The sequence below is a fragment of the Phalangium opilio genome, unplaced genomic scaffold (assembly GCF_054372755.1).
Source record: "Phalangium opilio isolate 3A_F unplaced genomic scaffold, DU_Popi_V2 ptg000013l_1, whole genome shotgun sequence".
Classification (NCBI taxonomy): Eukaryota; Metazoa; Arthropoda; class Arachnida; order Opiliones; family Phalangiidae; genus Phalangium; species Phalangium opilio.
The window spans coordinates 1,571,516-1,594,585 of NW_028324148.1; the positions used below are offsets into that span (position 1 = coordinate 1,571,516).

At 44.3% G+C, this 23,070-nt stretch overlaps 50 non-coding genes across 50 annotated transcripts; all 50 read left to right on the plus strand.

Moving 5' to 3' along the window:
* Positions 1-172: 172 nt before the first annotated feature.
* On the plus strand, positions 173-245 carry TRNAV-AAC (transfer RNA valine (anticodon AAC)). The gene has a single exon. It is a non-coding gene; the product is annotated as a tRNA-Val (tRNA).
* A 199-nt stretch (positions 246-444) lies between these two features.
* On the plus strand, positions 445-517 carry TRNAV-UAC (transfer RNA valine (anticodon UAC)). Its single transcript has one exon. It is a non-coding gene; the product is annotated as a tRNA-Val (tRNA).
* An 884-nt stretch (positions 518-1,401) lies between these two features.
* TRNAV-AAC (transfer RNA valine (anticodon AAC)) lies at positions 1,402-1,474 on the plus strand. Its single transcript has one exon. It is a non-coding gene; the product is annotated as a tRNA-Val (tRNA).
* A 337-nt stretch (positions 1,475-1,811) lies between these two features.
* TRNAV-AAC (transfer RNA valine (anticodon AAC)) lies at positions 1,812-1,884 on the plus strand. Its single transcript has one exon. It is a non-coding gene; the product is annotated as a tRNA-Val (tRNA).
* Positions 1,885-2,083: 199 nt separating this feature from the next.
* Positions 2,084-2,156, plus strand: TRNAV-UAC (transfer RNA valine (anticodon UAC)). The gene has a single exon. It is a non-coding gene; the product is annotated as a tRNA-Val (tRNA).
* A 337-nt stretch (positions 2,157-2,493) lies between these two features.
* TRNAV-UAC (transfer RNA valine (anticodon UAC)) lies at positions 2,494-2,566 on the plus strand. Its single transcript has one exon. It is a non-coding gene; the product is annotated as a tRNA-Val (tRNA).
* A 202-nt stretch (positions 2,567-2,768) lies between these two features.
* TRNAV-AAC (transfer RNA valine (anticodon AAC)) lies at positions 2,769-2,841 on the plus strand. Its single transcript has one exon. It is a non-coding gene; the product is annotated as a tRNA-Val (tRNA).
* Positions 2,842-3,039: 198 nt separating this feature from the next.
* TRNAV-CAC (transfer RNA valine (anticodon CAC)) lies at positions 3,040-3,112 on the plus strand. The gene has a single exon. It is a non-coding gene; the product is annotated as a tRNA-Val (tRNA).
* A 473-nt stretch (positions 3,113-3,585) lies between these two features.
* On the plus strand, positions 3,586-3,658 carry TRNAV-UAC (transfer RNA valine (anticodon UAC)). The gene has a single exon. It is a non-coding gene; the product is annotated as a tRNA-Val (tRNA).
* A 63-nt stretch (positions 3,659-3,721) lies between these two features.
* Positions 3,722-3,794, plus strand: TRNAV-UAC (transfer RNA valine (anticodon UAC)). Its single transcript has one exon. It is a non-coding gene; the product is annotated as a tRNA-Val (tRNA).
* Positions 3,795-4,673: 879 nt separating this feature from the next.
* Positions 4,674-4,746, plus strand: TRNAV-UAC (transfer RNA valine (anticodon UAC)). The gene has a single exon. It is a non-coding gene; the product is annotated as a tRNA-Val (tRNA).
* Positions 4,747-6,040: 1,294 nt separating this feature from the next.
* On the plus strand, positions 6,041-6,113 carry TRNAV-AAC (transfer RNA valine (anticodon AAC)). Its single transcript has one exon. It is a non-coding gene; the product is annotated as a tRNA-Val (tRNA).
* A 337-nt stretch (positions 6,114-6,450) lies between these two features.
* TRNAV-AAC (transfer RNA valine (anticodon AAC)) lies at positions 6,451-6,523 on the plus strand. The gene has a single exon. It is a non-coding gene; the product is annotated as a tRNA-Val (tRNA).
* Positions 6,524-6,722: 199 nt separating this feature from the next.
* Positions 6,723-6,795, plus strand: TRNAV-UAC (transfer RNA valine (anticodon UAC)). The gene has a single exon. It is a non-coding gene; the product is annotated as a tRNA-Val (tRNA).
* A 337-nt stretch (positions 6,796-7,132) lies between these two features.
* On the plus strand, positions 7,133-7,205 carry TRNAV-UAC (transfer RNA valine (anticodon UAC)). Its single transcript has one exon. It is a non-coding gene; the product is annotated as a tRNA-Val (tRNA).
* A 202-nt stretch (positions 7,206-7,407) lies between these two features.
* TRNAV-AAC (transfer RNA valine (anticodon AAC)) lies at positions 7,408-7,480 on the plus strand. The gene has a single exon. It is a non-coding gene; the product is annotated as a tRNA-Val (tRNA).
* A 198-nt stretch (positions 7,481-7,678) lies between these two features.
* On the plus strand, positions 7,679-7,751 carry TRNAV-CAC (transfer RNA valine (anticodon CAC)). The gene has a single exon. It is a non-coding gene; the product is annotated as a tRNA-Val (tRNA).
* Positions 7,752-8,224: 473 nt separating this feature from the next.
* Positions 8,225-8,297, plus strand: TRNAV-UAC (transfer RNA valine (anticodon UAC)). The gene has a single exon. It is a non-coding gene; the product is annotated as a tRNA-Val (tRNA).
* Positions 8,298-8,360: 63 nt separating this feature from the next.
* On the plus strand, positions 8,361-8,433 carry TRNAV-UAC (transfer RNA valine (anticodon UAC)). Its single transcript has one exon. It is a non-coding gene; the product is annotated as a tRNA-Val (tRNA).
* Positions 8,434-9,312: 879 nt separating this feature from the next.
* Positions 9,313-9,385, plus strand: TRNAV-UAC (transfer RNA valine (anticodon UAC)). Its single transcript has one exon. It is a non-coding gene; the product is annotated as a tRNA-Val (tRNA).
* Positions 9,386-10,264: 879 nt separating this feature from the next.
* Positions 10,265-10,337, plus strand: TRNAV-UAC (transfer RNA valine (anticodon UAC)). The gene has a single exon. It is a non-coding gene; the product is annotated as a tRNA-Val (tRNA).
* A 202-nt stretch (positions 10,338-10,539) lies between these two features.
* On the plus strand, positions 10,540-10,612 carry TRNAV-AAC (transfer RNA valine (anticodon AAC)). The gene has a single exon. It is a non-coding gene; the product is annotated as a tRNA-Val (tRNA).
* Positions 10,613-10,810: 198 nt separating this feature from the next.
* Positions 10,811-10,883, plus strand: TRNAV-CAC (transfer RNA valine (anticodon CAC)). The gene has a single exon. It is a non-coding gene; the product is annotated as a tRNA-Val (tRNA).
* Positions 10,884-11,628: 745 nt separating this feature from the next.
* On the plus strand, positions 11,629-11,701 carry TRNAA-UGC (transfer RNA alanine (anticodon UGC)). Its single transcript has one exon. It is a non-coding gene; the product is annotated as a tRNA-Ala (tRNA).
* An 879-nt stretch (positions 11,702-12,580) lies between these two features.
* Positions 12,581-12,653, plus strand: TRNAV-UAC (transfer RNA valine (anticodon UAC)). Its single transcript has one exon. It is a non-coding gene; the product is annotated as a tRNA-Val (tRNA).
* Positions 12,654-12,854: 201 nt separating this feature from the next.
* On the plus strand, positions 12,855-12,927 carry TRNAV-UAC (transfer RNA valine (anticodon UAC)). The gene has a single exon. It is a non-coding gene; the product is annotated as a tRNA-Val (tRNA).
* Positions 12,928-12,991: 64 nt separating this feature from the next.
* On the plus strand, positions 12,992-13,064 carry TRNAV-UAC (transfer RNA valine (anticodon UAC)). Its single transcript has one exon. It is a non-coding gene; the product is annotated as a tRNA-Val (tRNA).
* A 63-nt stretch (positions 13,065-13,127) lies between these two features.
* On the plus strand, positions 13,128-13,200 carry TRNAA-UGC (transfer RNA alanine (anticodon UGC)). Its single transcript has one exon. It is a non-coding gene; the product is annotated as a tRNA-Ala (tRNA).
* Positions 13,201-13,263: 63 nt separating this feature from the next.
* TRNAV-UAC (transfer RNA valine (anticodon UAC)) lies at positions 13,264-13,336 on the plus strand. The gene has a single exon. It is a non-coding gene; the product is annotated as a tRNA-Val (tRNA).
* Positions 13,337-13,671: 335 nt separating this feature from the next.
* On the plus strand, positions 13,672-13,744 carry TRNAV-CAC (transfer RNA valine (anticodon CAC)). The gene has a single exon. It is a non-coding gene; the product is annotated as a tRNA-Val (tRNA).
* A 472-nt stretch (positions 13,745-14,216) lies between these two features.
* On the plus strand, positions 14,217-14,289 carry TRNAV-UAC (transfer RNA valine (anticodon UAC)). The gene has a single exon. It is a non-coding gene; the product is annotated as a tRNA-Val (tRNA).
* A 201-nt stretch (positions 14,290-14,490) lies between these two features.
* TRNAV-UAC (transfer RNA valine (anticodon UAC)) lies at positions 14,491-14,563 on the plus strand. Its single transcript has one exon. It is a non-coding gene; the product is annotated as a tRNA-Val (tRNA).
* Positions 14,564-14,626: 63 nt separating this feature from the next.
* TRNAV-UAC (transfer RNA valine (anticodon UAC)) lies at positions 14,627-14,699 on the plus strand. Its single transcript has one exon. It is a non-coding gene; the product is annotated as a tRNA-Val (tRNA).
* Positions 14,700-14,762: 63 nt separating this feature from the next.
* TRNAV-UAC (transfer RNA valine (anticodon UAC)) lies at positions 14,763-14,835 on the plus strand. Its single transcript has one exon. It is a non-coding gene; the product is annotated as a tRNA-Val (tRNA).
* Positions 14,836-15,170: 335 nt separating this feature from the next.
* On the plus strand, positions 15,171-15,243 carry TRNAV-CAC (transfer RNA valine (anticodon CAC)). Its single transcript has one exon. It is a non-coding gene; the product is annotated as a tRNA-Val (tRNA).
* Positions 15,244-15,716: 473 nt separating this feature from the next.
* TRNAV-UAC (transfer RNA valine (anticodon UAC)) lies at positions 15,717-15,789 on the plus strand. The gene has a single exon. It is a non-coding gene; the product is annotated as a tRNA-Val (tRNA).
* Positions 15,790-15,853: 64 nt separating this feature from the next.
* TRNAV-UAC (transfer RNA valine (anticodon UAC)) lies at positions 15,854-15,926 on the plus strand. The gene has a single exon. It is a non-coding gene; the product is annotated as a tRNA-Val (tRNA).
* Positions 15,927-16,263: 337 nt separating this feature from the next.
* TRNAV-UAC (transfer RNA valine (anticodon UAC)) lies at positions 16,264-16,336 on the plus strand. Its single transcript has one exon. It is a non-coding gene; the product is annotated as a tRNA-Val (tRNA).
* A 64-nt stretch (positions 16,337-16,400) lies between these two features.
* TRNAV-UAC (transfer RNA valine (anticodon UAC)) lies at positions 16,401-16,473 on the plus strand. Its single transcript has one exon. It is a non-coding gene; the product is annotated as a tRNA-Val (tRNA).
* Positions 16,474-17,218: 745 nt separating this feature from the next.
* On the plus strand, positions 17,219-17,291 carry TRNAV-UAC (transfer RNA valine (anticodon UAC)). The gene has a single exon. It is a non-coding gene; the product is annotated as a tRNA-Val (tRNA).
* A 64-nt stretch (positions 17,292-17,355) lies between these two features.
* On the plus strand, positions 17,356-17,428 carry TRNAV-UAC (transfer RNA valine (anticodon UAC)). Its single transcript has one exon. It is a non-coding gene; the product is annotated as a tRNA-Val (tRNA).
* Positions 17,429-17,765: 337 nt separating this feature from the next.
* Positions 17,766-17,838, plus strand: TRNAV-UAC (transfer RNA valine (anticodon UAC)). The gene has a single exon. It is a non-coding gene; the product is annotated as a tRNA-Val (tRNA).
* A 64-nt stretch (positions 17,839-17,902) lies between these two features.
* Positions 17,903-17,975, plus strand: TRNAV-UAC (transfer RNA valine (anticodon UAC)). The gene has a single exon. It is a non-coding gene; the product is annotated as a tRNA-Val (tRNA).
* Positions 17,976-18,584: 609 nt separating this feature from the next.
* On the plus strand, positions 18,585-18,657 carry TRNAV-UAC (transfer RNA valine (anticodon UAC)). The gene has a single exon. It is a non-coding gene; the product is annotated as a tRNA-Val (tRNA).
* A 64-nt stretch (positions 18,658-18,721) lies between these two features.
* On the plus strand, positions 18,722-18,794 carry TRNAV-UAC (transfer RNA valine (anticodon UAC)). Its single transcript has one exon. It is a non-coding gene; the product is annotated as a tRNA-Val (tRNA).
* Positions 18,795-19,131: 337 nt separating this feature from the next.
* Positions 19,132-19,204, plus strand: TRNAV-UAC (transfer RNA valine (anticodon UAC)). Its single transcript has one exon. It is a non-coding gene; the product is annotated as a tRNA-Val (tRNA).
* A 64-nt stretch (positions 19,205-19,268) lies between these two features.
* On the plus strand, positions 19,269-19,341 carry TRNAV-UAC (transfer RNA valine (anticodon UAC)). Its single transcript has one exon. It is a non-coding gene; the product is annotated as a tRNA-Val (tRNA).
* A 745-nt stretch (positions 19,342-20,086) lies between these two features.
* TRNAV-UAC (transfer RNA valine (anticodon UAC)) lies at positions 20,087-20,159 on the plus strand. Its single transcript has one exon. It is a non-coding gene; the product is annotated as a tRNA-Val (tRNA).
* Positions 20,160-20,633: 474 nt separating this feature from the next.
* TRNAV-UAC (transfer RNA valine (anticodon UAC)) lies at positions 20,634-20,706 on the plus strand. Its single transcript has one exon. It is a non-coding gene; the product is annotated as a tRNA-Val (tRNA).
* Positions 20,707-20,770: 64 nt separating this feature from the next.
* TRNAV-UAC (transfer RNA valine (anticodon UAC)) lies at positions 20,771-20,843 on the plus strand. Its single transcript has one exon. It is a non-coding gene; the product is annotated as a tRNA-Val (tRNA).
* Positions 20,844-23,070: the final 2,227 nt, after the last annotated feature.

Consider the following 23,070-nt stretch of genomic DNA (forward strand, 5'->3'; position numbering starts at 1 on the left):
AAGCTAGGTCTCTTGGAAAACTTAGCATTACTACGTATCTATGGTGTAGTGGTTATCACGTCCTCTTTACACGCTTAAGGTCCCATGTTCGAGCCCTGGTAGATACATGTTTTGTCCATCGTGATTGGGCATAAAAATAAGCTAGATCTCTCGGAAATCTCAGTATTACTACGTATCTGTGGTGTAGTGGTTATCACGTCCGCCTAACACGCGGAAGGTCCCAGGTTTGAGCCCTGGTAGATACATATTTTGTCCATCGTGATTGGGCATAAAAAAGCTAGGTCTCTTGGAAAACTCAGCGCTACTACGTATCTATGGTGTAGTGGTTATCACGTCCGCTTTACACGGGGAAGGTCCCAGGTTCGAGCCCTGGTAGACACATATTTTGTCCATCGTGATTGGGCATAAAAAAGCTAGGTCTCTTGGAAATTTCAGCATTACTACGTATCTATGTTGTAGTGGTTATCACGTCCGCTTTACACGCGGAAGGTCCCAGGTTCGAGCCCTGGTAGATACATATTTTGACCATCGTGATAGGACATAAAAAAGCTAGGTCTCTTGGAAAACTCAGTATTACTACGTATCTATGGTTTAGTGGTTATCGCGTCCGCTTTACACGCGGAAGGTCCCATGTTCAACCCCTGGTTGATACATATTTGTCCATCGTGATTGGGCATAAAAATTAGCTAGATCTCTCGGAAAACTCAGTATTACTACGTATATATGGTGTAGTGGTTATCACGTCCGCCTAACCCGTGCAAGGTCCCAGGTTCGAGCCCTGTTAGATACATATTTTGTCCATCGTGATTGGGCATAAAAAAGCTAGGTCTCTTGGAAAACCCAGCATTACTACGTATTTATGGTGTAGTGGTTATCACGTCCGCTTTACACGCGGAAGGTCCCAGGTTCGAGCCCTGTTAGATACATATTTTGTCCATCGTGATTGGGCATAAAAAAGCTAGGTCTCTTGGAAAACTCAGCATTACGACGTCTCTATGGTGTAGTGATTATCACGTCCGCTTTACTCGCGGAAGGTCCCAGGTTCGAGTCCTGGTAGATACATATTTTGACCATTGTGATTGGGCATAAAAATTAGCTAGATCTCTCGGAAAACTCAGGATAACTACGTATATATGGTGTAGTGGTTATCACGTCCGCCTAACACGTGGAAGGTCCCAGGTTCGAGCGCTGGTAGATGCATATTGTGTCCATCGTGATTGGGCATAAAAAAGCTAGGTCTCTTGGAAAACTTAGCATTAATACGTATCTATGGTGTAGTGGTTATCACGTCCGCTTTACACGCTTAAGGTCCCATGTTCGAGCCCTGGTAGATACATGTTTTGTCCATCGTGATTGGGCATAAAAATAAGCTAGATCTCTCGGAAATCTCAGTATTACTACGTATCTGTGGTGTAGTGGTTATCACGTCCGCCTAACACGCGGAAGGTCCCAGGTTTGAGCCCTGGTAGATACATATTTTGTCCATCGTGATTGGGCATAAAAAAGCTAGGTCTCTTGGAAAACTCAGCGCTACTACGTATCTATGGTGTAGTGGTTATCACGTCCGCTTTACACGGGGAAGGTCCCAGGTTCGAGCCCTGGTAGACACATATTTTGTCCATCGTGATTGGGCATAAAAAAGCTAGGTCTCTTGGAAAACTTAGCATCAATACGTATCTATGGTGTAGTGGTTATCACGTCCGCTTTACACGCTTAAGGTCCCATGTTCGAGCCCTGGTAGATACATGTTTTGTCCATCGTGATTGGGCATAAAAATAAGCTAGATCTCTCGGAAATCTCAGTATTACTACGTATCTGTGGTGTAGTGGTTATCACGTCCGCCTAACACGCGGAAGGTCCCAGGTTTGAGCCCTGGTAGATACATATTTTGTCCATCGTGATTGGGCATAAAAAAGCTAGGTCTCTTGGAAAACTCAGCGCTACTACGTATCTATGGTGTAGTGGTTATCACGTCCGCTTTACACGGGGAAGGTCCCAGGTTCGAGCCCTGTTAGATACATATTTTGTCCATCGTGATTGGGCATAAAAAAGCTAGGTCTCTTGGAAAACTCAGCATTACTACGTATTTATGGTGTAGTGGTTATCACGTCCGCTTTACACGCGGAAGGTCCCAGGTTCGAGCCCTGGTAGATACATGTTTTGTCCATCGTGATTGGGCATAAAAAAGCTAGGTCTCTTGGAAAACTCAGCATTACTACGTATTTATGGTGTAGTGGTTATCACGTCAACTTTACACGCGGAAGGTCCCAGGTTCGAGCCCTGTTAGATACATATTTTGTCCATCGTGATTGGGCATAAAAAAAAGCTAGGTCTCTTGGAAAACTCAGCATTACTACGTGTTTATGGTGTAGTGGTTATCACGTCCGCTTTACACGCGGAAGGTCCCAGGTTCGAGCCCAGGTAGATACATATTTTGACCATCGTGATTGGGCATAAAAAAGCTACGTCTCTTGGAAAACTCAGCATTACTACGTATCTATGGTGTAGTGGTTATCACGTCCGCTTTACACGCGGAAGGTCCCAGGTTCGAGCCCTGGTAGATACATATTTAGACCATCGTGATAGGACATAAAAAAAGCTAGGTCTCTTGGAAAACTCAGTATTACTACGTAACTATAGTGTAGTGGTTATCACGTCCGCTTTACACGCGGAAGGTCCCAGGTTTGAGGCCTGGTAGATACATGTTTTGTCCATCGTGATTGGGAATAAAAATAAGCTACATCTCTCGGAAAACTCAGTATTACTACGTATCTGTGGTGTAGTGGTTATCACATCCGCCTAACACGCGGAAGGTCCCAGGTTCGAGCCCTGCTAGATACATATTTTGTCCATTGTGATTGGGCATAAAAAGCTAGGTCTCTTGGAAAACTCAGCATTACTACGTGTCTATGGTGTAGTGGTTATCACGTCCACTTTACTCGCGGAAGGTCCCAGGTTTGAGCCCAAGTAGATACATATTTTGTCCATCGTGATTGGGCATAAAAAAGCTAGGTCTCTTGCAAATTTCAGCATTACTACGTATCTATGTTGTAGTGGTTATCACGTCCGCTTCACACGCGGAAGGTCCCAGGTTCGAGCCCTGGTAGATACACATTTTGACCATCGACATAGGACATTAAATAAGCTAGGTCTCTTGGAAAACTCAATATTACTACGTAGCTCTAGTGTAGTGGCTATCACGTCCGCTTTACACGCGGAAGGTCCCAGGTTCGAGCCCTGGTAGATACATATTTTGTCCATCATGATTGGGCATAAAAAGCTAGGTCTCTTGGAAAACTCAGTATTACTACGTATCTATGGTGTAGTGGTTATCGCGTCCGCTTTACACGCGGAAGGTCCCATGTTCGAGCCCTGGTTGATACATGTTTTGTCCATCGTGATTGGGCATAAAAATTAGCTAGATCTCTCGGAAAACTCAGTATTACTACGTATTTATGGTGTAGTGGTTATCACGTCCGCCTAACCCGTGCAAGGTCCCAGGTTCGAGCCCTGTTAGATACATATTTTGTCCATCGTGATTGGGCATAAAAAAGCTAGGTCTCTTGGAAAACTCAGCATTACTACGTATTTATGGTGTAGTGGTTATCACGTCCGCTTTACACGCGGAAGGTCCCAGGTTCGAGCCTTGGTAGATACATATTTTGATCATCGTGATAGGACATAAAAAAGCTAGGTTTCTTGGAAAACTCAGTATTACTACGTATCTATGGTGTAGTGGTTATCACGTCCGCTTTACACGCGGAAGGTCCCAGGTTCGAGCCCAGGTAGATACATATTTTGACCTTCGTGATTGGGCATAAAAAAGCTAGGTCTCTTGGAAAACTCAGCATTACTACGTATTTATGGTGTAGTGGTTATCACGTCCGCTTTACACGCGGAAGGTCCCAGGTTCGAGCCCTGTTAGATACATATTTTGTCCATCGTGATTGGGCATAAAAAAGCTAGGTCTCTTGGAAAACTCAGCATTACTACGTATTTATGGTGTAGTGGTTATCACGTCCGCTTTACACGCGGAAGGTCCCAGGTTCGAGCCCAGGTAGATACATATTTTGACCATCGTGATTGGGCATAAAAAAGCTAGGTCTCTTGGAAAACTCAGCATTACTACGTATTTATGGTGTAGTGGTTATCACGTCAACTTTACACGCGGAAGGTCCCAGGTTCGAGCCCTGTTAGATACATATTTTGTCCATCGTGATTGGGCATAAAAAAGCTAGGTCTCTTGGAAAACTCAGCATTACTACGTATTTATGGTGTAGTGGTTATCACGTCCGATTTACACGCGGAAGGTCCCAGGTTCGAGCCCTGTTAGATACATATTTTGTCCATCGTGATTGGGCATAAAAAAGCTAGGTCTCTTGGAAAACTCAGCATTACTACGTATTTATGGTGTAGTGGTTATCACGTCCGCTTTACACGCGGAAGGTCCCAGGTTCGAGCCCTGTTAGATACATATTTTGTCCATCGTGATTGGGCATAAAAAAGCTAGGTCTCTTGGAAAACTCAGCATTACTACGTATTTATGGTGTAGTGGCTATCACGTCCGCTTTACACGCGGAAGGTCCCAGGTTCGAGCCCAGGTAGATACATATTTTGACCTTCGTGATTAGGCATAAAAAAGCTAGGTCTCTTGGAAAACTCAGTATTACTACGTATCTATGGTGTAGTGGTTATCACGTCCGCTTTACACGCGGAAGGTCCCAGGTTCGAGCCCAGGTAGATACATATTTTGACCTTCGTGATTAGGCATAAAAAAGCTAGGTCTCTTGGAAAACTCAGCATTACTACGTATTTATGGTGTAGTGGTTATCACGTCCGCTTTACACGCGGAAGGTCCCAGGTTCGAGCCCTGTTAGATACATATTTTGTCCATCGTGATTGGGCATAAAAAAGCTAGGTCTCTTGGAAAACTCAGCATTACTACGTATTTATGGTGTAGTGGTTATCACGTCCGCTTTACACGCGGAAGGTCCCAGGTTCGAGCCCAGGTAGATACATATTTTGACCATCGTGATTGGGCATAAAAATTAGCTAGATCTCTCGGAAAACTCAGGATAACTACGTATATATGGTGTAGTGGTTATCACGTCCGCCTAACACGTGGAAGGTCCCAGGTTCGAGCGCTGGTAGATGCATATTGTGTCCATCGTGATTGGGCATAAAAAAGCTAGGTCTCTTGGAAAACTCAGTATTACTACGTATCTATGGTTTAGTGGTTATCGCGTCCGCTTTACACGCGGAAGGTCCCATGTTCAACCCCTGGTTGATACATATTTGTCCATCGTGATTGGGCATAAAAATTAGCTAGATCTCTCGGAAAACTCAGTATTACTACGTATATATGGTGTAGTGGTTATCACGTCCGCCTAACCCGTGCAAGGTCCCAGGTTCGAGCCCTGTTAGATACATATTTTGTCCATCGTGATTGGGCATAAAAAAGCTAGGTCTCTTGGAAAACCCAGCATTACTACGTATTTATGGTGTAGTGGTTATCACGTCCGCTTTACACGCGGAAGGTCCCAGGTTCGAGCCCTGTTAGATACATATTTTGTCCATCGTGATTGGGCATAAAAAAGCTAGGTCTCTTGGAAAACTCAGCATTACGACGTCTCTATGGTGTAGTGATTATCACGTCCGCTTTACTCGCGGAAGGTCCCAGGTTCGAGTCCTGGTAGATACATATTTTGACCATTGTGATTGGGCATAAAAATTAGCTAGATCTCTCGGAAAACTCAGGATAACTACGTATATATGGTGTAGTGGTTATCACGTCCGCCTAACACGTGGAAGGTCCCAGGTTCGAGCGCTGGTAGATGCATATTGTGTCCATCGTGATTGGGCATAAAAAAGCTAGGTCTCTTGGAAAACTTAGCATTAATACGTATCTATGGTGTAGTGGTTATCACGTCCGCTTTACACGCTTAAGGTCCCATGTTCGAGCCCTGGTAGATACATGTTTTGTCCATCGTGATTGGGCATAAAAATAAGCTAGATCTCTCGGAAATCTCAGTATTACTACGTATCTGTGGTGTAGTGGTTATCACGTCCGCCTAACACGCGGAAGGTCCCAGGTTTGAGCCCTGGTAGATACATATTTTGTCCATCGTGATTGGGCATAAAAAAGCTAGGTCTCTTGGAAAACTCAGCGCTACTACGTATCTATGGTGTAGTGGTTATCACGTCCGCTTTACACGGGGAAGGTCCCAGGTTCGAGCCCTGGTAGACACATATTTTGTCCATCGTGATTGGGCATAAAAAAGCTAGGTCTCTTGGAAAACTTAGCATCAATACGTATCTATGGTGTAGTGGTTATCACGTCCGCTTTACACGCTTAAGGTCCCATGTTCGAGCCCTGGTAGATACATGTTTTGTCCATCGTGATTGGGCATAAAAATAAGCTAGATCTCTCGGAAATCTCAGTATTACTACGTATCTGTGGTGTAGTGGTTATCACGTCCGCCTAACACGCGGAAGGTCCCAGGTTTGAGCCCTGGTAGATACATATTTTGTCCATCGTGATTGGGCATAAAAAAGCTAGGTCTCTTGGAAAACTCAGCGCTACTACGTATCTATGGTGTAGTGGTTATCACGTCCGCTTTACACGGGGAAGGTCCCAGGTTCGAGCCCTGTTAGATACATATTTTGTCCATCGTGATTGGGCATAAAAAAGCTAGGTCTCTTGGAAAACTCAGCATTACTACGTATTTATGGTGTAGTGGTTATCACGTCCGCTTTACACGCGGAAGGTCCCAGGTTCGAGCCCTGGTAGATACATGTTTTGTCCATCGTGATTGGGCATAAAAAAGCTAGGTCTCTTGGAAAACTCAGCATTACTACGTATTTATGGTGTAGTGGTTATCACGTCAACTTTACACGCGGAAGGTCCCAGGTTCGAGCCCTGTTAGATACGTATTTTGTCCATCGTGATTGGGCATAAAAAAAAGCTAGGTCTCTTGGAAAACTCAGCATTACTACGTGTTTATGGTGTAGTGGTTATCACGTCCGCTTTACACGCGGAAGGTCCCAGGTTCGAGCCCAGGTAGATACATATTTTGACCATCGTGATTGGGCATAAAAAAGCTACGTCTCTTGGAAAACTCAGCATTACTACGTATCTATGGTGTAGTGGTTATCACGTCCGCTTTACACGCGGAAGGTCCCAGGTTCGAGCCCTGGTAGATACATATTTAGACCATCGTGATAGGACATAAAAAAAGCTAGGTCTCTTGGAAAACTCAGTATTACTACGTAACTATAGTGTAGTGGTTATCACGTCCGCTTTACACGCGGAAGGTCCCAGGTTTGAGGCCTGGTAGATACATGTTTTGTCCATCGTGATTGGGAATAAAAATAAGCTACATCTCTCGGAAAACTCAGTATTACTACGTATCTGTGGTGTAGTGGTTATCACATCCGCCTAACACGCGGAAGGTCCCAGGTTCGAGCCCTGCTAGATACATATTTTGTCCATTGTGATTGGGCATAAAAAGCTAGGTCTCTTGGAAAACTCAGCATTACTACGTGTCTATGGTGTAGTGGTTATCACGTCCACTTTACTCGCGGAAGGTCCCAGGTTTGAGCCCAAGTAGATACATATTTTGTCCATCGTGATTGGGCATAAAAAAGCTAGGTCTCTTGCAAATTTCAGCATTACTACGTATCTATGTTGTAGTGGTTATCACGTCCGCTTCACACGCGGAAGGTCCCAGGTTCGAGCCCTGGTAGATACACATTTTGACCATCGACATAGGACATTAAATAAGCTAGGTCTCTTGGAAAACTCAATATTACTACGTAGCTCTAGTGTAGTGGCTATCACGTCCGCTTTACACGCGGAAGGTCCCAGGTTCGAGCCCTGGTAGATACATATTTTGTCCATCATGATTGGGCATAAAAAGCTAGGTCTCTTGGAAAACTCAGTATTACTACGTATCTATGGTGTAGTGGTTATCGCGTCCGCTTTACACGCGGAAGGTCCCATGTTCGAGCCCTGGTTGATACATGTTTTGTCCATCGTGATTGGGCATAAAAATTAGCTAGATCTCTCGGAAAACTCAGTATTACTACGTATTTATGGTGTAGTGGTTATCACGTCCGCCTAACCCGTGCAAGGTCCCAGGTTCGAGCCCTGTTAGATACATATTTTGTCCATCGTGATTGGGCATAAAAAAGCTAGGTCTCTTGGAAAACTCAGCATTACTACGTATTTATGGTGTAGTGGTTATCACGTCCGCTTTACACGCGGAAGGTCCCAGGTTCGAGCCTTGGTAGATACATATTTTGATCATCGTGATAGGACATAAAAAAGCTAGGTTTCTTGGAAAACTCAGTATTACTACGTATCTATGGTGTAGTGGTTATCACGTCCGCTTTACACGCGGAAGGTCCCAGGTTCGAGCCCAGGTAGATACATATTTTGACCTTCGTGATTGGGCATAAAAAAGCTAGGTCTCTTGGAAAACTCAGCATTACTACGTATTTATGGTGTAGTGGTTATCACGTCCGCTTTACACGCGGAAGGTCCCAGGTTCGAGCCCTGTTAGATACATATTTTGTCCATCGTGATTGGGCATAAAAAAGCTAGGTCTCTTGGAAAACTCAGCATTACTACGTATTTATGGTGTAGTGGTTATCACGTCCGCTTTACACGCGGAAGGTCCCAGGTTCGAGCCCAGGTAGATACATATTTTGACCATCGTGATTGGGCATAAAAAAGCTAGGTCTCTTGGAAAACTCAGCATTACTACGTATTTATGGTGTAGTGGTTATCACGTCAACTTTACACGCGGAAGGTCCCAGGTTCGAGCCCTGTTAGATACATATTTTGTCCATCGTGATTGGGCATAAAAAAGCTAGGTCTCTTGGAAAACTCAGCATTACTACGTATTTATGGTGTAGTGGTTATCACGTCCGATTTACACGCGGAAGGTCCCAGGTTCGAGCCCTGTTAGATACATATTTTGTCCATCGTGATTGGGCATAAAAAAGCTAGGTCTCTTGGAAAACTCAGCATTACTACGTATTTATGGTGTAGTGGTTATCACGTCCGCTTTACACGCGGAAGGTCCCAGGTTCGAGCCCTGTTAGATACATATTTTGTCCATCGTGATTGGGCATAAAAAAGCTAGGTCTCTTGGAAAACTCAGCATTACTACGTATTTATGGTGTAGTGGCTATCACGTCCGCTTTACACGCGGAAGGTCCCAGGTTCGAGCCCAGGTAGATACATATTTTGACCTTCGTGATTAGGCATAAAAAAGCTAGGTCTCTTGGAAAACTCAGTATTACTACGTATCTATGGTGTAGTGGTTATCACGTCCGCTTTACACGCGGAAGGTCCCAGGTTCGAGCCCAGGTAGATACATATTTTGACCTTCGTGATTAGGCATAAAAAAGCTAGGTCTCTTGGAAAACTCAGCATTACTACGTATTTATGGTGTAGTGGTTATCACGTCCGCTTTACACGCGGAAGGTCCCAGGTTCGAGCCCTGTTAGATACATATTTTGTCCATCGTGATTGGGCATAAAAAAGCTAGGTCTCTTGGAAAACTCAGCATTACTACGTATTTATGGTGTAGTGGTTATCACGTCCGCTTTACACGCGGAAGGTCCCAGGTTCGAGCCCAGGTAGATACATATTTTGACCATCGTGATTGGGCATAAAAAAGCTAGGTCTCTTGGAAAACTCAGCATTACTACGTATTTATGGTGTAGTGGTTATCACGTCAACTTTACACGCGGAAGGTCCCAGGTTCGAGCCCTGTTAGATACATATTTTGTCCATCGTGATTGGGCATAAAAAAGCTAGGTCTCTTGGAAAACTCAGCATTACTACGTATTTATGGTGTAGTGGTTATCACGTCCGATTTACACGCGGAAGGTCCCAGGTTCGAGCCCTGTTAGATACATATTTTGTCCATCGTGATTGGGCATAAAAAAGCTAGGTCTCTTGGAAAACTCAGCATTACTACGTATTTATGGTGTAGTGGTTATCACGTCCGCTTTACACGCGGAAGGTCCCAGGTTCGAGCCCTGTTAGATACATATTTTGTCCATCGTGATTGGGCATAAAAAAGCTAGGTCTCTTGGAAAACTCAGCATTACTACGTATTTATGGTGTAGTGGCTATCACGTCCGCTTTACACGCGGAAGGTCCCAGGTTCGAGCCCAGGTAGATACATATTTTGACCATCGTGATTGGGCATAAAAAAGCTAGGTCTCTTGGAAAACTCAGCATTACTACGTATCTATGGTGTAGTGGTTATCACGTCCGCTTTACACGCTGAAGGTCCCAGGTTCGAGCCCTGGTAGATACATATTTAGACCATCGTGATAGGACATAAAAAAAGCTAGGTCTCTTGGAAAACTCAGTATTACTACGTAACTATAGTGTAGTGGTTATCACGTCCGCTTTACACGCGGAAGGTCCCAGGTTTGAGGCCTGGTAGATACATGTTTTGTCCATCGTGATTGGGAATAAAAATAAGCTAGATCTCTCGGAAAACTCAGTATTACTACGTATCTGTGGTGTAGGGGTTATCACGTCCGCCTAACACGCGGAAGGTCGCAGGTTCGAGCCCTGCTAGATACATATTTTGTCCATTGTGATTGGACATAAAAAGCTAGGTCTCTTGGAAAACTCAGCATTACTACGTGTCTATGGTGTAGTGGTTATCACGTCCACTTTACTAGCGGAAGGTCCCAGGTTTGAGCCCAAGTAGATACATATTTTGTCCATCGTGATTGGGCATAAAAAATCTAGGTCTCTTGGAAATTTCAGCATTACTACGTATCTATGTTGTAGTGGTTATCACGTCCGCTTCACACGCGGAAGGTCCCAGGTACGAGCCCTGGTAGATACACATTTTGACCATCGACATAGGACATTAAATAAGCTAGGTCTCTTGGAAAACTCAATATTACTACGTAGCTCTAGTGTAGTGGCTATCACGTCCGCTTTACACGCGGAAGGTCCCAGGTTCGAGCCCTGGTAGATACATATTTTGTCCATCATGATTGGGCATAAAAAGCTAGGTCTCTTGGAAAACTCAGTATTACTACGTATCTATGGTGTAGTGGTTATCGCGTCCGCTTTACACGCGGAAGGTCCCATGTTCGAGCCCTGGTTGATACATGTTTTGTCCATCGTGATTGGGCATAAAAATTAGCTAGATCTCTCGGAAAACTCAGTATTACTACGTATCTATGGTGTAGTGGTTATCACGTCCGCCTAACCCGTGCAAGGTCCCAGGTTCGAGCCCTGTTAGATACATATTTTTCCATCGTGATTGGGCATAAAAAAGCTAGGTCTCTTGGAAAACTCAGCATTACTACGTATTTATGGTGTAGTGGTTATCACGTCCGCTTTACACGCGGAAGGTCCCAGGTTCGAGCCCAGGTAGATACATATTTTGACCATCGTGATTGGGCATAAAAAAGCTAGGTCTCTTGGAAAACTCAGCATTACTACGTATTTATGGTGTAGTGGTTATCACGTCCGCTTTACACGCGCAAGGTCCCAGGTTCGAGCCCTGGTAGATACATATTTTGACCATCGTGATAGGACATAAAAAAAGCTAGGTTTCTTGGAAAACTCAGTATTACTACGTATCTATGGTGTAGTGGTTATCACGTCCGCTTTGCACGCGGAAGGTCCCAGGTTCGAGCCCAGGTAGATACATATTTTGACCATCGTGATTGGGCATAAAAAAGCTAGGTCTCTTGGAAAACTCAGCATTACTACGTATTTATGGTGTAGTGGTTATCACGTCAACTTTACACGCGGAAGGTCCCAGGTTCGAGCCCTGTTAGATACATATTTTGTCCATCGTGATTGGGCATAAAAAAGCTAGGTCTCTTGGAAAACTCAGCATTATTAGGTATTTATGGTGTAGTGGTTATCACGTCCGCTTTACACGCGGAAGGTCCCAGGTTCGAGCCCTGTTAGATACATATTTTGTCCATCGTGATTGGGCATAAAAAAGCTAGGTCTCTTGGAAAACTCAGCATTACTACGTATTTATGGTGTAGTGGTTATCACGTCCGCTTTACACGCGGAAGGTCCCAGGTTCGAGCCCAGGTAGATACATATTTTGACCATCGTGATTGGGCATAAAAAAGCTAGGTCTCTTTGAAAACTCAGCATTACTACGTATTTATGGTGTAGTGGTTATCACGTCAACTTTACACGCGGAAGGTCCCAGGTTCGAGCCCTGTTAGATACATATTTTGTCCATCGTGATTGGGCATAAAAAAGCTAGGTCTCTTGGAAAACTCAGCATTACTACGTATTTATGGTGTAGTGGTTATCACGTCCGCTTTACACGCGGAAGGTCCCAGGTTCTAGCCCTGTTAGATACATATTTTGTCCATCGTGATTGGGCATAAAAAAGCTAGGTCTCTTGGAAAACTCAGCATTACTAAGTATTTATGGTGTAGTGGTTATCACGTCCGCTTTACACGCGGAAGGTCCCAGGTTCGAGCCCTGTTAGATACATATTTTGTCCATCGTGATTGGGCATAAAAAAGCTAGGTCTCTTGGAAAACTCAGCATTACTACGTATTTATGGTGTAGTGGTTATCACGTCCGCTTTACACGCGGAAGGTCCCAGGTTCGAGCCCTGGTTGATACATGTTTTGTCCATCGTGATTGGGCATAAAAATTAGCTAGATCTCTCGGAAAACTCAGTACTACTACGTATCTATGGTGTAGTGGTTATCACGTCCGCCTAACCCGTGCAAGGTCCCAGGTTCGAGCCCTGTTAGATACATATTTTGTCCATCGTGATTGGGCATAAAAAAGCTAGGTCTCTTGGAAAACTCAGCATTACTACGTATTTATGGTGTGGTGGTTATCACGTCCGCTTTACACGCGGAAGGTCCCAGGTTCGAGCCCTGGTAGATACATATTTTGACCATCGTGATAGGACATAAAAAAAGCTAGGTTTCTTGGAAAACTCAGTATTACTACGTATCTATGGTGTAGTGGTTATCACGTCCGCTTTACACGCGGAAGGTCCCAGGTTCGAGCCCAGGTAGATACATATTTTGACCATCGTGATTGGGCATAAAAAAGCTAGGTCTCTTGGAAAACTCAGCATTACTACGTATTTATGGTGTAGTGGTTATCACGTCCGCTTTGCACGCGGAAGGTCCCAGGTTCGAGCCCTGGTAGATACATATTTTGACCATCGTGATAGGACATAAAAAAGCTAGGTTTCTTGGAAAACTCAGCATTACTACGTATCTATGGTGTAGTGGTTATCACGTCCACTTTACACGCGGAAGGTCCCAGGTTCGAGCCCTGGTAGATACATATTTAGACCATCGTGATAGGACATAAAAAAAGCTAGGTCTCTTGGAAAACTCAGTATTACTACGTAACTATAGTGTAGTGGTTATCACGTCCGCCTAACACGCGGAAGGTCCCAGGTTCGAGCCCTGCTAGATACATATTTTGTCCATTGTGATTGGGCATAAAAAGCTAGGTCTCTTGGAAAACTCAGCATTACTACGTGTCTATGGTGTAGTGGTTATCACGTCCACTTTACTCGCGGAAGGTCCCAGGTTTGAGCCCAAGTAGATACATATTTTGTCCATCGTGATTGGGCATAAAAAAGCTAGGTCTCTTGGAAATTTCAGCATTACTACGTATTTATGTTGTTGTGGTTATCACGTCCGCTTCACACGCGGAAGGTCCCAGGTTCGAGCCCTGGTAGATACACATTTTGACCATCGACATAGGACATTAAATAAGCTAGGTCTCTTGGAAAACTCAATATTACTACGTAGCTCTAGTGTAGTGGCTATCACGTCCGCTTTACACGCGGAAGGTCCCAGGTTCGAGCCCTGGTAGATACATATTTTGTCCATCGTGATTGGGCATAAAAAAGCTAGGTCTCTTGGAAAACTCAGCATTACTACGTATTTATGGTGTAGTGGTTATCACGTCCGCTTTACTTGCGGAAGGTCCCAGGTTCGAGCCCTGTTAGATACATATTTTGTCCATCGTGATTGGGCATAAAAAAGCTAGGTCTCTTGGAAAACTCAGCATTACTAAGTATTTATGGTGTAGTGGTTATCACGTCCGCTTTACACGCGGAAGGTCCCAGGTTCGAGCCCTGTTAGATACATATTTTGTCCATCGTGATTGGGCATAAAAAAGCTAGGTCTCTTGGAAAACTCAGCATTACTACGTATTTATGGTGTAGTGGTTATCACGTCCGCTTTACACGCGGAAGGTCCCAGGTTCGAGCCCTGGTTGATACATGTTTTGTCCATCGTGATTGGGCATAAAAATTAGCTAGATCTCTCGGAAAACTCAGTACTACTACGTATCTATGGTGTAGTTGTTATCACGTCCGCCTAACCCGTGCAAGGTCCCAGGTTCGAGCCCTGTTAGATACATATTTTGTCCAACGTGATTGGGCATAAAAAAGCTAGGTCTCTTGGAAAACTCAGCATTACTACGTATTTATGGTGTAGTGGTTATCACGTCCGCTTTACACGCGGAAGGTCCCAGGTTCGAGCCCTGGTAGATACATATTTTGACCATCGTGATAGGACATAAAAAAGCTAGGTTTCTTGGAAAACTCAGTATTACTACGTATCTATGGTGTAGTGGTTATCACGTCCGCTTTACACGCGGAAGGTCCCAGGTTCGAGCCCAGGTAGATACATATTTTGACCATCGTGATTGGGCATAAAAAAGCTAGGTCTCTTGGAAAACTCAGCATTACTACGTATCTATGGTGTAGTGGTTATCACGTCCACTTTACACGCGGAAGGTCCCAGGTTCGAGCCCTGGTAGATACATATTTAGACCATCGTGATAGGACATAAAAAAAGCTAGGTCTCTTGGAAAACTCAGTATTACTACGTAACTATAGTGTAGTGGTTATCACGTCCGCCTAACACGCGGAAGGTCCCAGGTTCGAGCCCTGCTAGATACATATTTTGTCCATTGTGATTGGGCATAAAAAGCTAGGTCTCTTGGAAAACTCAGCATTACTACGTGTCTATGGTGTAGTGGTTATCACGTCCACTTTACTCGCGGAAGGTCCCAGGTTTGAGCCCAAGTAGATACATATTTTGTCCATCGTGATTGGGCATAAAAAAGCTAGGTCTCTTGGAAATTTCAGCATTACTACGTATTTATGTTGTTGTGGTTATCACGTCCGCTTCACACGCGGAAGGTCCCAGGTTCGAGCCCTGGTAGATACACATTTTGACCATCGACATAGGACATTAAATAAGCTAGGTCTCTTGGAAAACTCAATATTACTACGTAGCTCTAGTGTAGTGGCTATCACGTCCGCTTTACACGCGGAAGGTCCCAGGTTCGAGCCCTGGTAGATACATATTTTGTCCATCATGATTGGGCATAAAAAGCTAGGTCTCTTGGAAAACTCAGTATTACTACGTATCTATGGTGTAGTGGTTATCGCGTCCGCTTTACACGCGGAAGGTCCCATGTTCGAGCCCTGGTTGATACATGTTTTGTCCATCGTGATTGGGCATAAAAATTAGCTAGATCTCTCGGAAAACTCAGTATTACTACGTATCTATGGTGTAGTGGTTATCACGTCCGCCTAACCCGTGCAAGGTCCCAGGTTCGAGCCCTGTTAGATACATATTTTGTCCATCGTGATTGGGCATAAAAAAGCTAGGTCTCTTGGAAAACTCAGCATTACTACGTATTTATGGTGTAGTGGTTATCACGTCCGCTTTACACGCGGAAGGTCCCAGGTTCGAGCCCTGGTAGATACATATTTTGACCATCGTGATAGGACATAAAAAAAGCTAGGTTTCTTGGAAAACTCAGTATTACTACGTATCTATGGTGTAGTGGTTATCACGTCCGCTTTACACGCGGAAGGTCCCAGGTTCGAGCCCAGGTAGATACATATTTTGACCATCGTGATTGGGCATTAAAAAGCTAGGTCTCTTGGAAAACTCAACATTACTACGTATCTATGGTGTAGTGGTTATCGCGTCCGCTTTACACGCGGAAGGTCCCATGTTCGAGCCCTGGTTGATACATGTTTTGTCCATCGTGATTGGGCATAAAAATTAGCTAGATCTCTCGGAAAACTCAGTATTACTACGTATCTATGGTGTAGTGGTTATCACGTCCGCCTAACCCGTGCAAGGTCCCAGGTTCGAGCCCTGTTAGATACATATTTTGTCCATCGTGATTGGGCACAAAAAAGCTAGGTCTCTTGGAAAACTCAGCATTACTACGTATTTATGGTGTAGTGGTTATCACGTCCGCTTTACACGCGGAAGGTCCCAGGTTCGAGCCCTGGTAGATACATATTTTGACCATCGTGATAGGACATAAAAAAAGCTAGGTTTCTTGGAAAACTCAGTATTACTACGTATCTATGGTGTAGTGGTTATCACGTCCGCTTTACACGCGGAAGGTCCCAGGTTCGAGCCCAGGTAGATACATATTTTGACCATCGTGATTGGGCATAAAAAAGCTAGGTCTCTTGGAAAACTCAGCATTACTACGTATTTATGGTGTAGTGGTTATCACGTCCGCTTTACACGCGGAAGGTCCCAGGTTCGAGCCCTGTTAGATACATATTTTGTCCATCTTGATTGGGCATAAAAAAGCTAGGTCTCTTGGAAAACTCAGCATTACTACGTATTTATGGTGTAGTGGTTATCACGTCCGCTGTACACGCGGAAGATCCCAGGTTCGAGCCCTGTTAGATACATATTTTGTCCATCGTGATTGGGCATAAAAAAGCTAGGTCTCTTGGAAAACTCAGCATTACTACCTATTTATGGTGTAGTGGTTATCACGTCCGCTTTACACGCGGAAGGTCCCAGGTTCGAGCCCTGTTAGATACATATTTTGTCCATCGTGATTGGGCATTAAAAAGCTAGGTCTCTTGGAAAACTCAACATTACTACGTATCTATGGTGTAGTGGTTATCGCGTCCGCTTTACACGCGGAAGGTTCCATGTTCGAGCCCTGGTTGATACATGTTTTGTCCATCGTGATTGGGCATAAAAATTAGCTAGATCTCTCGGAAAACTCAGTATTACTACGTATCTATGGTGTAGTGGTTATCACGTCCGCCTAACCCGTGCAAGGTCCCAGGTTCGAGCCCTGTTAGATACATATTTTGTCCATCGTGATTGGGCATAAAAAAGCTAGGTCTCTTGGAAAACTCAGCATTACTACGTATTTATGGTGTAGTGGTTATCACGTCCGCTTTACACGCGGAAGGTCCCAGGTTCGAGCCCTGGTAGATACATATTTTGACCATCGTGATAGGACATAAAAAAAGCTAGGTTTCTTGGAAAACTCAGTATTACTACGTATCTATGGTGTAGTGGTTATCACGTCCGCTTTACACGCGGAAGGTCCCAGGTTCGAGCCCAGGTAGATACATATTTTGACCATCGTGATTGGGCATTAAAAAGCTAGGTCTCTTGGAAAACTCAACATTACTACGTATCTATGGTGTAGTGGTTATCGCGTCCGCTTTACACGCGGAAGGTCCCATGTTCGAGCCCTGGTTGATACATGTTTTGTCCATCGTGATTGGGCATAAAAATTAGCTTGATCTCTCGGAAAACTCAGTATTACTACGTATCTATGGTGTAGTGGTTATCACGTCCGCCTAACCCGTGCAAGGTCCCAGGTTCGAGCCCTGTTAGATACATATTTTGTCCATCGTGATTGGGCATAAAAAAGCTAGGTCTCTTGGAAAACTCAGCATTACTACGTATTTATGGTGTAGTGGTTATCACGTCCGCTTTACACGCGGAAGGTCCCAGGTTCGAGCCCTGGTAGATACATATTTTGACCATCGTGATAGGACATAAAAAAAGCTAGGTTTCTTGGAAAACTCAGTATTACTACGTATCTATGGTGTAGTGGTTATCACGTCCGCTTTACACGCGGAAGGTCCCAGGTTCGAGCCCAGGTAGATACATATTTTGACCATCGTGATTGGGCATAAAAAAGCTAGGTCTCTTGGAAAACTCAGTATTACTACGTATTTATGGTGTAGTGGTTATCACGTCCGCTTTACACGCGGAAGGTCCCAGGTTCGAGCCCTGTTAGATACATATTTTGTCCATCGTGATTGGGCATAAAAAAGCTAGGTCTCTTGGAAAACTCAGCATTACTACCTATTTATGGTGTAGTGGTTATCACGTCCGCTTTACACGCGGAAGGTCCCAGGTTCGAGCCCTGTTAGATACATATTTTGTCCATCGTGATTGGGCATTAAAAAGCTAGGTCTCTTGGAAAACTCAACATTACTACGTATCTATGGTGTAGTGGTTATCGCGTCCGCTTTACACGCGGAAGGTCCCATGTTCGAGCCCTGGTTGATACATGTTTTGTCCATCGTGATTGGGCATAAAAATTAGCTAGATCTCTCGGAAAACTCAGTATTACTACGTATCTATGGTGTAGTGGTTATCACGTCCGCCTAACCCGTGCAAGGTCCCAGGTTCGAGCCCTGTTAGATACATATTTTGTCCATCGTGATTGGGCATAAAAAAGCTAGGTCTCTTGGAAAACTCAGCATTACTACGTATTTATGGTGTAGTGGTTATCACGTCCGCTTTACACGCGGAAGGTCCCAGGTTCGAGCCCTGGTAGATACATATTTTGACCATCGTGATAGGACATAAAAAAAGCTAGGTTTCTTGGAAAACTCAGTATTACTACGTATCTATGGTGTAGTGGTTATCACGTCCGCTTTACACGCGGAAGGTCCCAGGTTCGAGCCCAGGTAGATACATATTTTGACCATCGTGATTGGGCATTAAAAAGCTAGGTCTCTTGGAAAACTCAACATTACTACGTATCTATGGTGTAGTGGTTATCGCGTCCGCTTTACACGCGGAAGGTCCCATGTTCGAGCCCTGGTTGATACATGTTTTGTCCATCGTGATTGGGCATAAAAATTAGCTAGATCTCTCGGAAAACTCAGTATTACTACGTATCTATGGTGTAGTGGTTATCACGTCCGCCTAACCCGTGCAAGGTCCCAGGTTCGAGCCCTGTTAGATACATATTTTGTCCATCGTGATTGGGCATAAAAAAGCTAGGTCTCTTGGAAAACTCAGCATTACTACGTATTTATGGTGTAGTGGTTATCACGTCCGCTTTACACGCGGAAGGTCCCAGGTTCGAGCCCTGGTAGATACATATTTTGACCATCGTGATAGGACATAAAAAAAGCTAGGTTTCTTGGAAAACTCAGTATTACTACGTATCTATGGTGTAGTGGTTATCACGTCCGCTTTACACGCGGAAGGTCCCAGGTTCGAGCCCAGGTAGATACATATTTTGACCATCGTGATTGGGCATAAAAAAGCTAGGTCTCTTGGAAAACTCAGCATTACTACGTATTTATGGTGTAGTGGTTATCACGTCCGCTTTACACGCGGAAGGTCCCAGGTTCGAGCCCTGTTAGATACATATTTTGTCCATCGTGATTGGGCATAAAAAAGCTAGGTCTCTTGGAAAACTCAGCATTACTACGTATTTATGGTGTAGTGGTTATCACGTCCGCTTTACACGCGGAAGGTCCCAGGTTCGAGCCCAGGTAGATACATATTTTGACCATCGTGATTGGGCATAAAAAAGCTAGGTCTCTTGGAAAACTCAGCATTACTACGTATTTATGGTGTAGTGGTTATCACGTCCGCTTTACACGCGGAAGGTCCCAGGTTCGAGCCCTGTTAGATAAATATTTTGTCCATCGTGATTGGGCATAAAAAAGCTAGGTCTCTTGGAAAACTCAGTATTACTACGTATCTATGGTGTAGTGGTTATCGCGTCCGCTTTACACGCGGAAGGTCCCATGTTCGAGCCCTGGTTGATACATGTTTTGTCCATCGTGATTGGGCATAAAAATTAGCTAGATCTCTCGGAAAACTCAGTATTACTACGTATCTATGGTGTAGTGGTTATCAAATCCGCCTAACCCGTGCAAGGTCCCAGGTTCGAGCCCTGTTAGATACATATTTTGTCCATCGTGATTGGGCATAAAAAAGCTAGGTCTCTTGGAAAACTCAGCATTACTACGTATTTATGGTGTAGTGGTTATCACGTCCGCTTTACACGCGGAAGGTCCCAGGTTCGAGCCCTGGTAGATACATATTTTGACCATCGTGATAGGACATAAAAAAAGCTAGGTTTCTTGGAAAACTCAGTATTACTACGTATCTATGGTGTAGTGGTTATCACGTCCGCTTTACACGCGGGAGGTCCCAGGTTCGAGCCCAGGTAGATTCATATTTTGACCATCGTGATTGGGCATAAAAAAGCTAGGTCTCTTGGAAAACTCAGCATTACTACGTATCTATGGTGTAGTGGTTATCGCGTCCGCTTTACACGCGGAAGGTCCCATGTTCGAGCCCTGACTGATACATGTTTTGTCCATCGTGATTGGGCATAAAAATTAGCTAGATCTCTCGGAAACCTCAGTATTACTACGTATCTATGGTGTAGTGGTTATCACGTCCGCCTAACCCGTGCAAGGTCCCAGGTTCGAGCCCTGTTAGATACATATTTTGTCCATCGTGATTGGGCATAAAAAAGCTAGGTCTCTTGGAAAACTCAGCATTACTACGTATTTATGGTGTAGTGGTTATCACGTCCGCTTTACACGCGGAAGGTCCCAGGTTCGAGCCCTGGTAGATACATATTTTGACCATCGTGATAGGACATAAAAAAAGCTAGGTTTCTTGGAAAACTCAGTATTACTACGTATCTATGGTGTAGTGGTTATCACGTCCGCTTTACACGCGGAAGGTCCCAGGTTCGAGCCCAGGTAGATACATATTTTGACCATCGTGATTGGGCATAAAAAAGCTAGGTCTCTTGGAAAACTCAGCATTACTACGTATTTATGGTGTAGTGGTTATCACGTCCGCTTTACACGCGGAAGGTCCCAGGTTCGATCCCTGTTAGATAAATATTTTGTCCATCGTGATTGGGCATAAAAAAGCTAGGTCTCTTGGAAAACTCAGCATTACTACGTATTTATGGTGTAGTGGTTATCACGTCCGCTTTACACGCGGAAGGTCCCAGGTTCGAGCCCAGGTAGATACATATTTTGACCATCGTGATTGGGCATAAAAAAGCTAGGTCTCTTGGAAAACACAGCATTACTACGTATTTATGGTGTAGTGGTTATCACGTCAACTTTACACGCGGAAGGTCCCAGGTTCGAGCCCTGTTAGATACATATTTTGTCCATCGTGATTGGGCATAAAAAAGCTAGGTCTCTTGGAAAACTCAGCATTACTACGTATTTATGGTGTAGTGGTTATCACGTCCGCTTTACACGCGGAAGGTCCCAGGTTCGAGCCCTGTTAGATAAATATTTTGTCCATCGTGATTGGGCATAAAAAAGCTAGGTCTCTTGGAAAACTCAGCATTACTACGTATTTATGGTGTAGTGGTTATCACGTCCGCTTTACACGCGGAAGGTCCCAGGTTCGAGCCCAGGTAGATACATATTTTGACCATCGTGATTGGGCATAAAAAAGCTAGGTCTCTTGGAAAACTCAGCATTACTACGTATTTATGGTGTAGTGGTTATCACGTCAACTTTACACGCGGAAGGTCCCAGGTTCGAGCCCTGTTAGATACATATTTTGTCCATCGTGATTGGGCATAAAAAAGCTAGGTCTCTTGGAAAACTCAGCATTACTACGTATTTATGGTGTAGTGGTTATCACGTCCGCTTTACACGCGGAAGGTCCCAGGTTCGAGCCCTGTTAGATAAATATTTTGTCCATCGTGATTGGGCATAAAAAAGCTAGGTCTCTTGGAAAACTCAGCATTACTACGTATTTATGGTGTAGTGGTTATCACGTCCGCTTTACACGCGGAAGGTCCCAGGTTCGAGCCCAGGTAGATACATATTTTGACCATCGTGATTGGGCATAAAAAAGCTAGGTCTCTTGGAAAACTCAGCATTACTACGTATTTATGGTGTAGTGGTTATCACGTCAACTTTACACGCGGAAGGTCCCAGGTTCGAGCCCTGTTAGATACATATTTTGTCCATCGTGATTGGGCATAAAAAAGCTAGGTCTCTTGGAAAACTCAGCATTACTACGTATTTATGGTGTAGTGGTTATCACGTCCGCTTTACACGCGGAAGGTCCCAGGTTCGAGCCCTGTTAGATACATATTTTGTCCATCGTGATTGGGCATAAAAAAGCTAGGTCTCTTGGAAAACTCAGCATTACTACGTATTTATGGTGTAGTGGTTATCACGTCCGCTTTACACGCGGAAGGTCCCAGGTTCGAGCCCAGGTAGATACATATTTTCACCATCGTGATTGGGCATAAAAAAGCTAGGTCTCTTGGAAAACTCAGCATTACTACGTATTTATGGTGTAGTGGTTATCACGTCAACTTTACACGCGGAAGGTCCCAGGTTCGAGCCCTGTTAGATACATATTTTGTCCATCGTGATTGGGCATAAAAAAGCTAGGTCTCTTGGAAAACTCAGCATTACTACGTATTTATGGTGTAGTGGTTATCACGTCCGCTTTACACGCGGAAGGTCCCAGGTTCGAGCCCAGGTAGATACATATTTTCACCATCGTGATTGGGCATAAAAAAGCTAGGTCTCTTGGAAAACTCAGCATTACTACGTATTTATGGTGTAGTGGTTATCACGTCAACTTTACACGCGGAAGGTCCCAGGTTCGAGCCCTGTTAGATACATATTTTGTCCATCGTGATTGGGCATAAAAAAGCTAGGTCTCTTGGAAAACTCAGCATTACTACGTATTTATGGTGTAGTGGTTATCACGTCCGCTTTACACGCGGAAGGTCCCAGGTTCGAGCCCAGGTAGATACATATTTTGACCATCGTGATTGGGCATAAAAAAGCTAGGTCTCTTGGAAAACTCAGCATTACTACGTATTTATGGTGTAGTGGTTATCACGTCAACTTTACACGCGGAAGGTCCCAGGTTCGAGCCCTGTTAGATACATATTTTGTCCATCGTGATTGGGCATAAAAAAGCTAGGTCTCTTGGAAAACT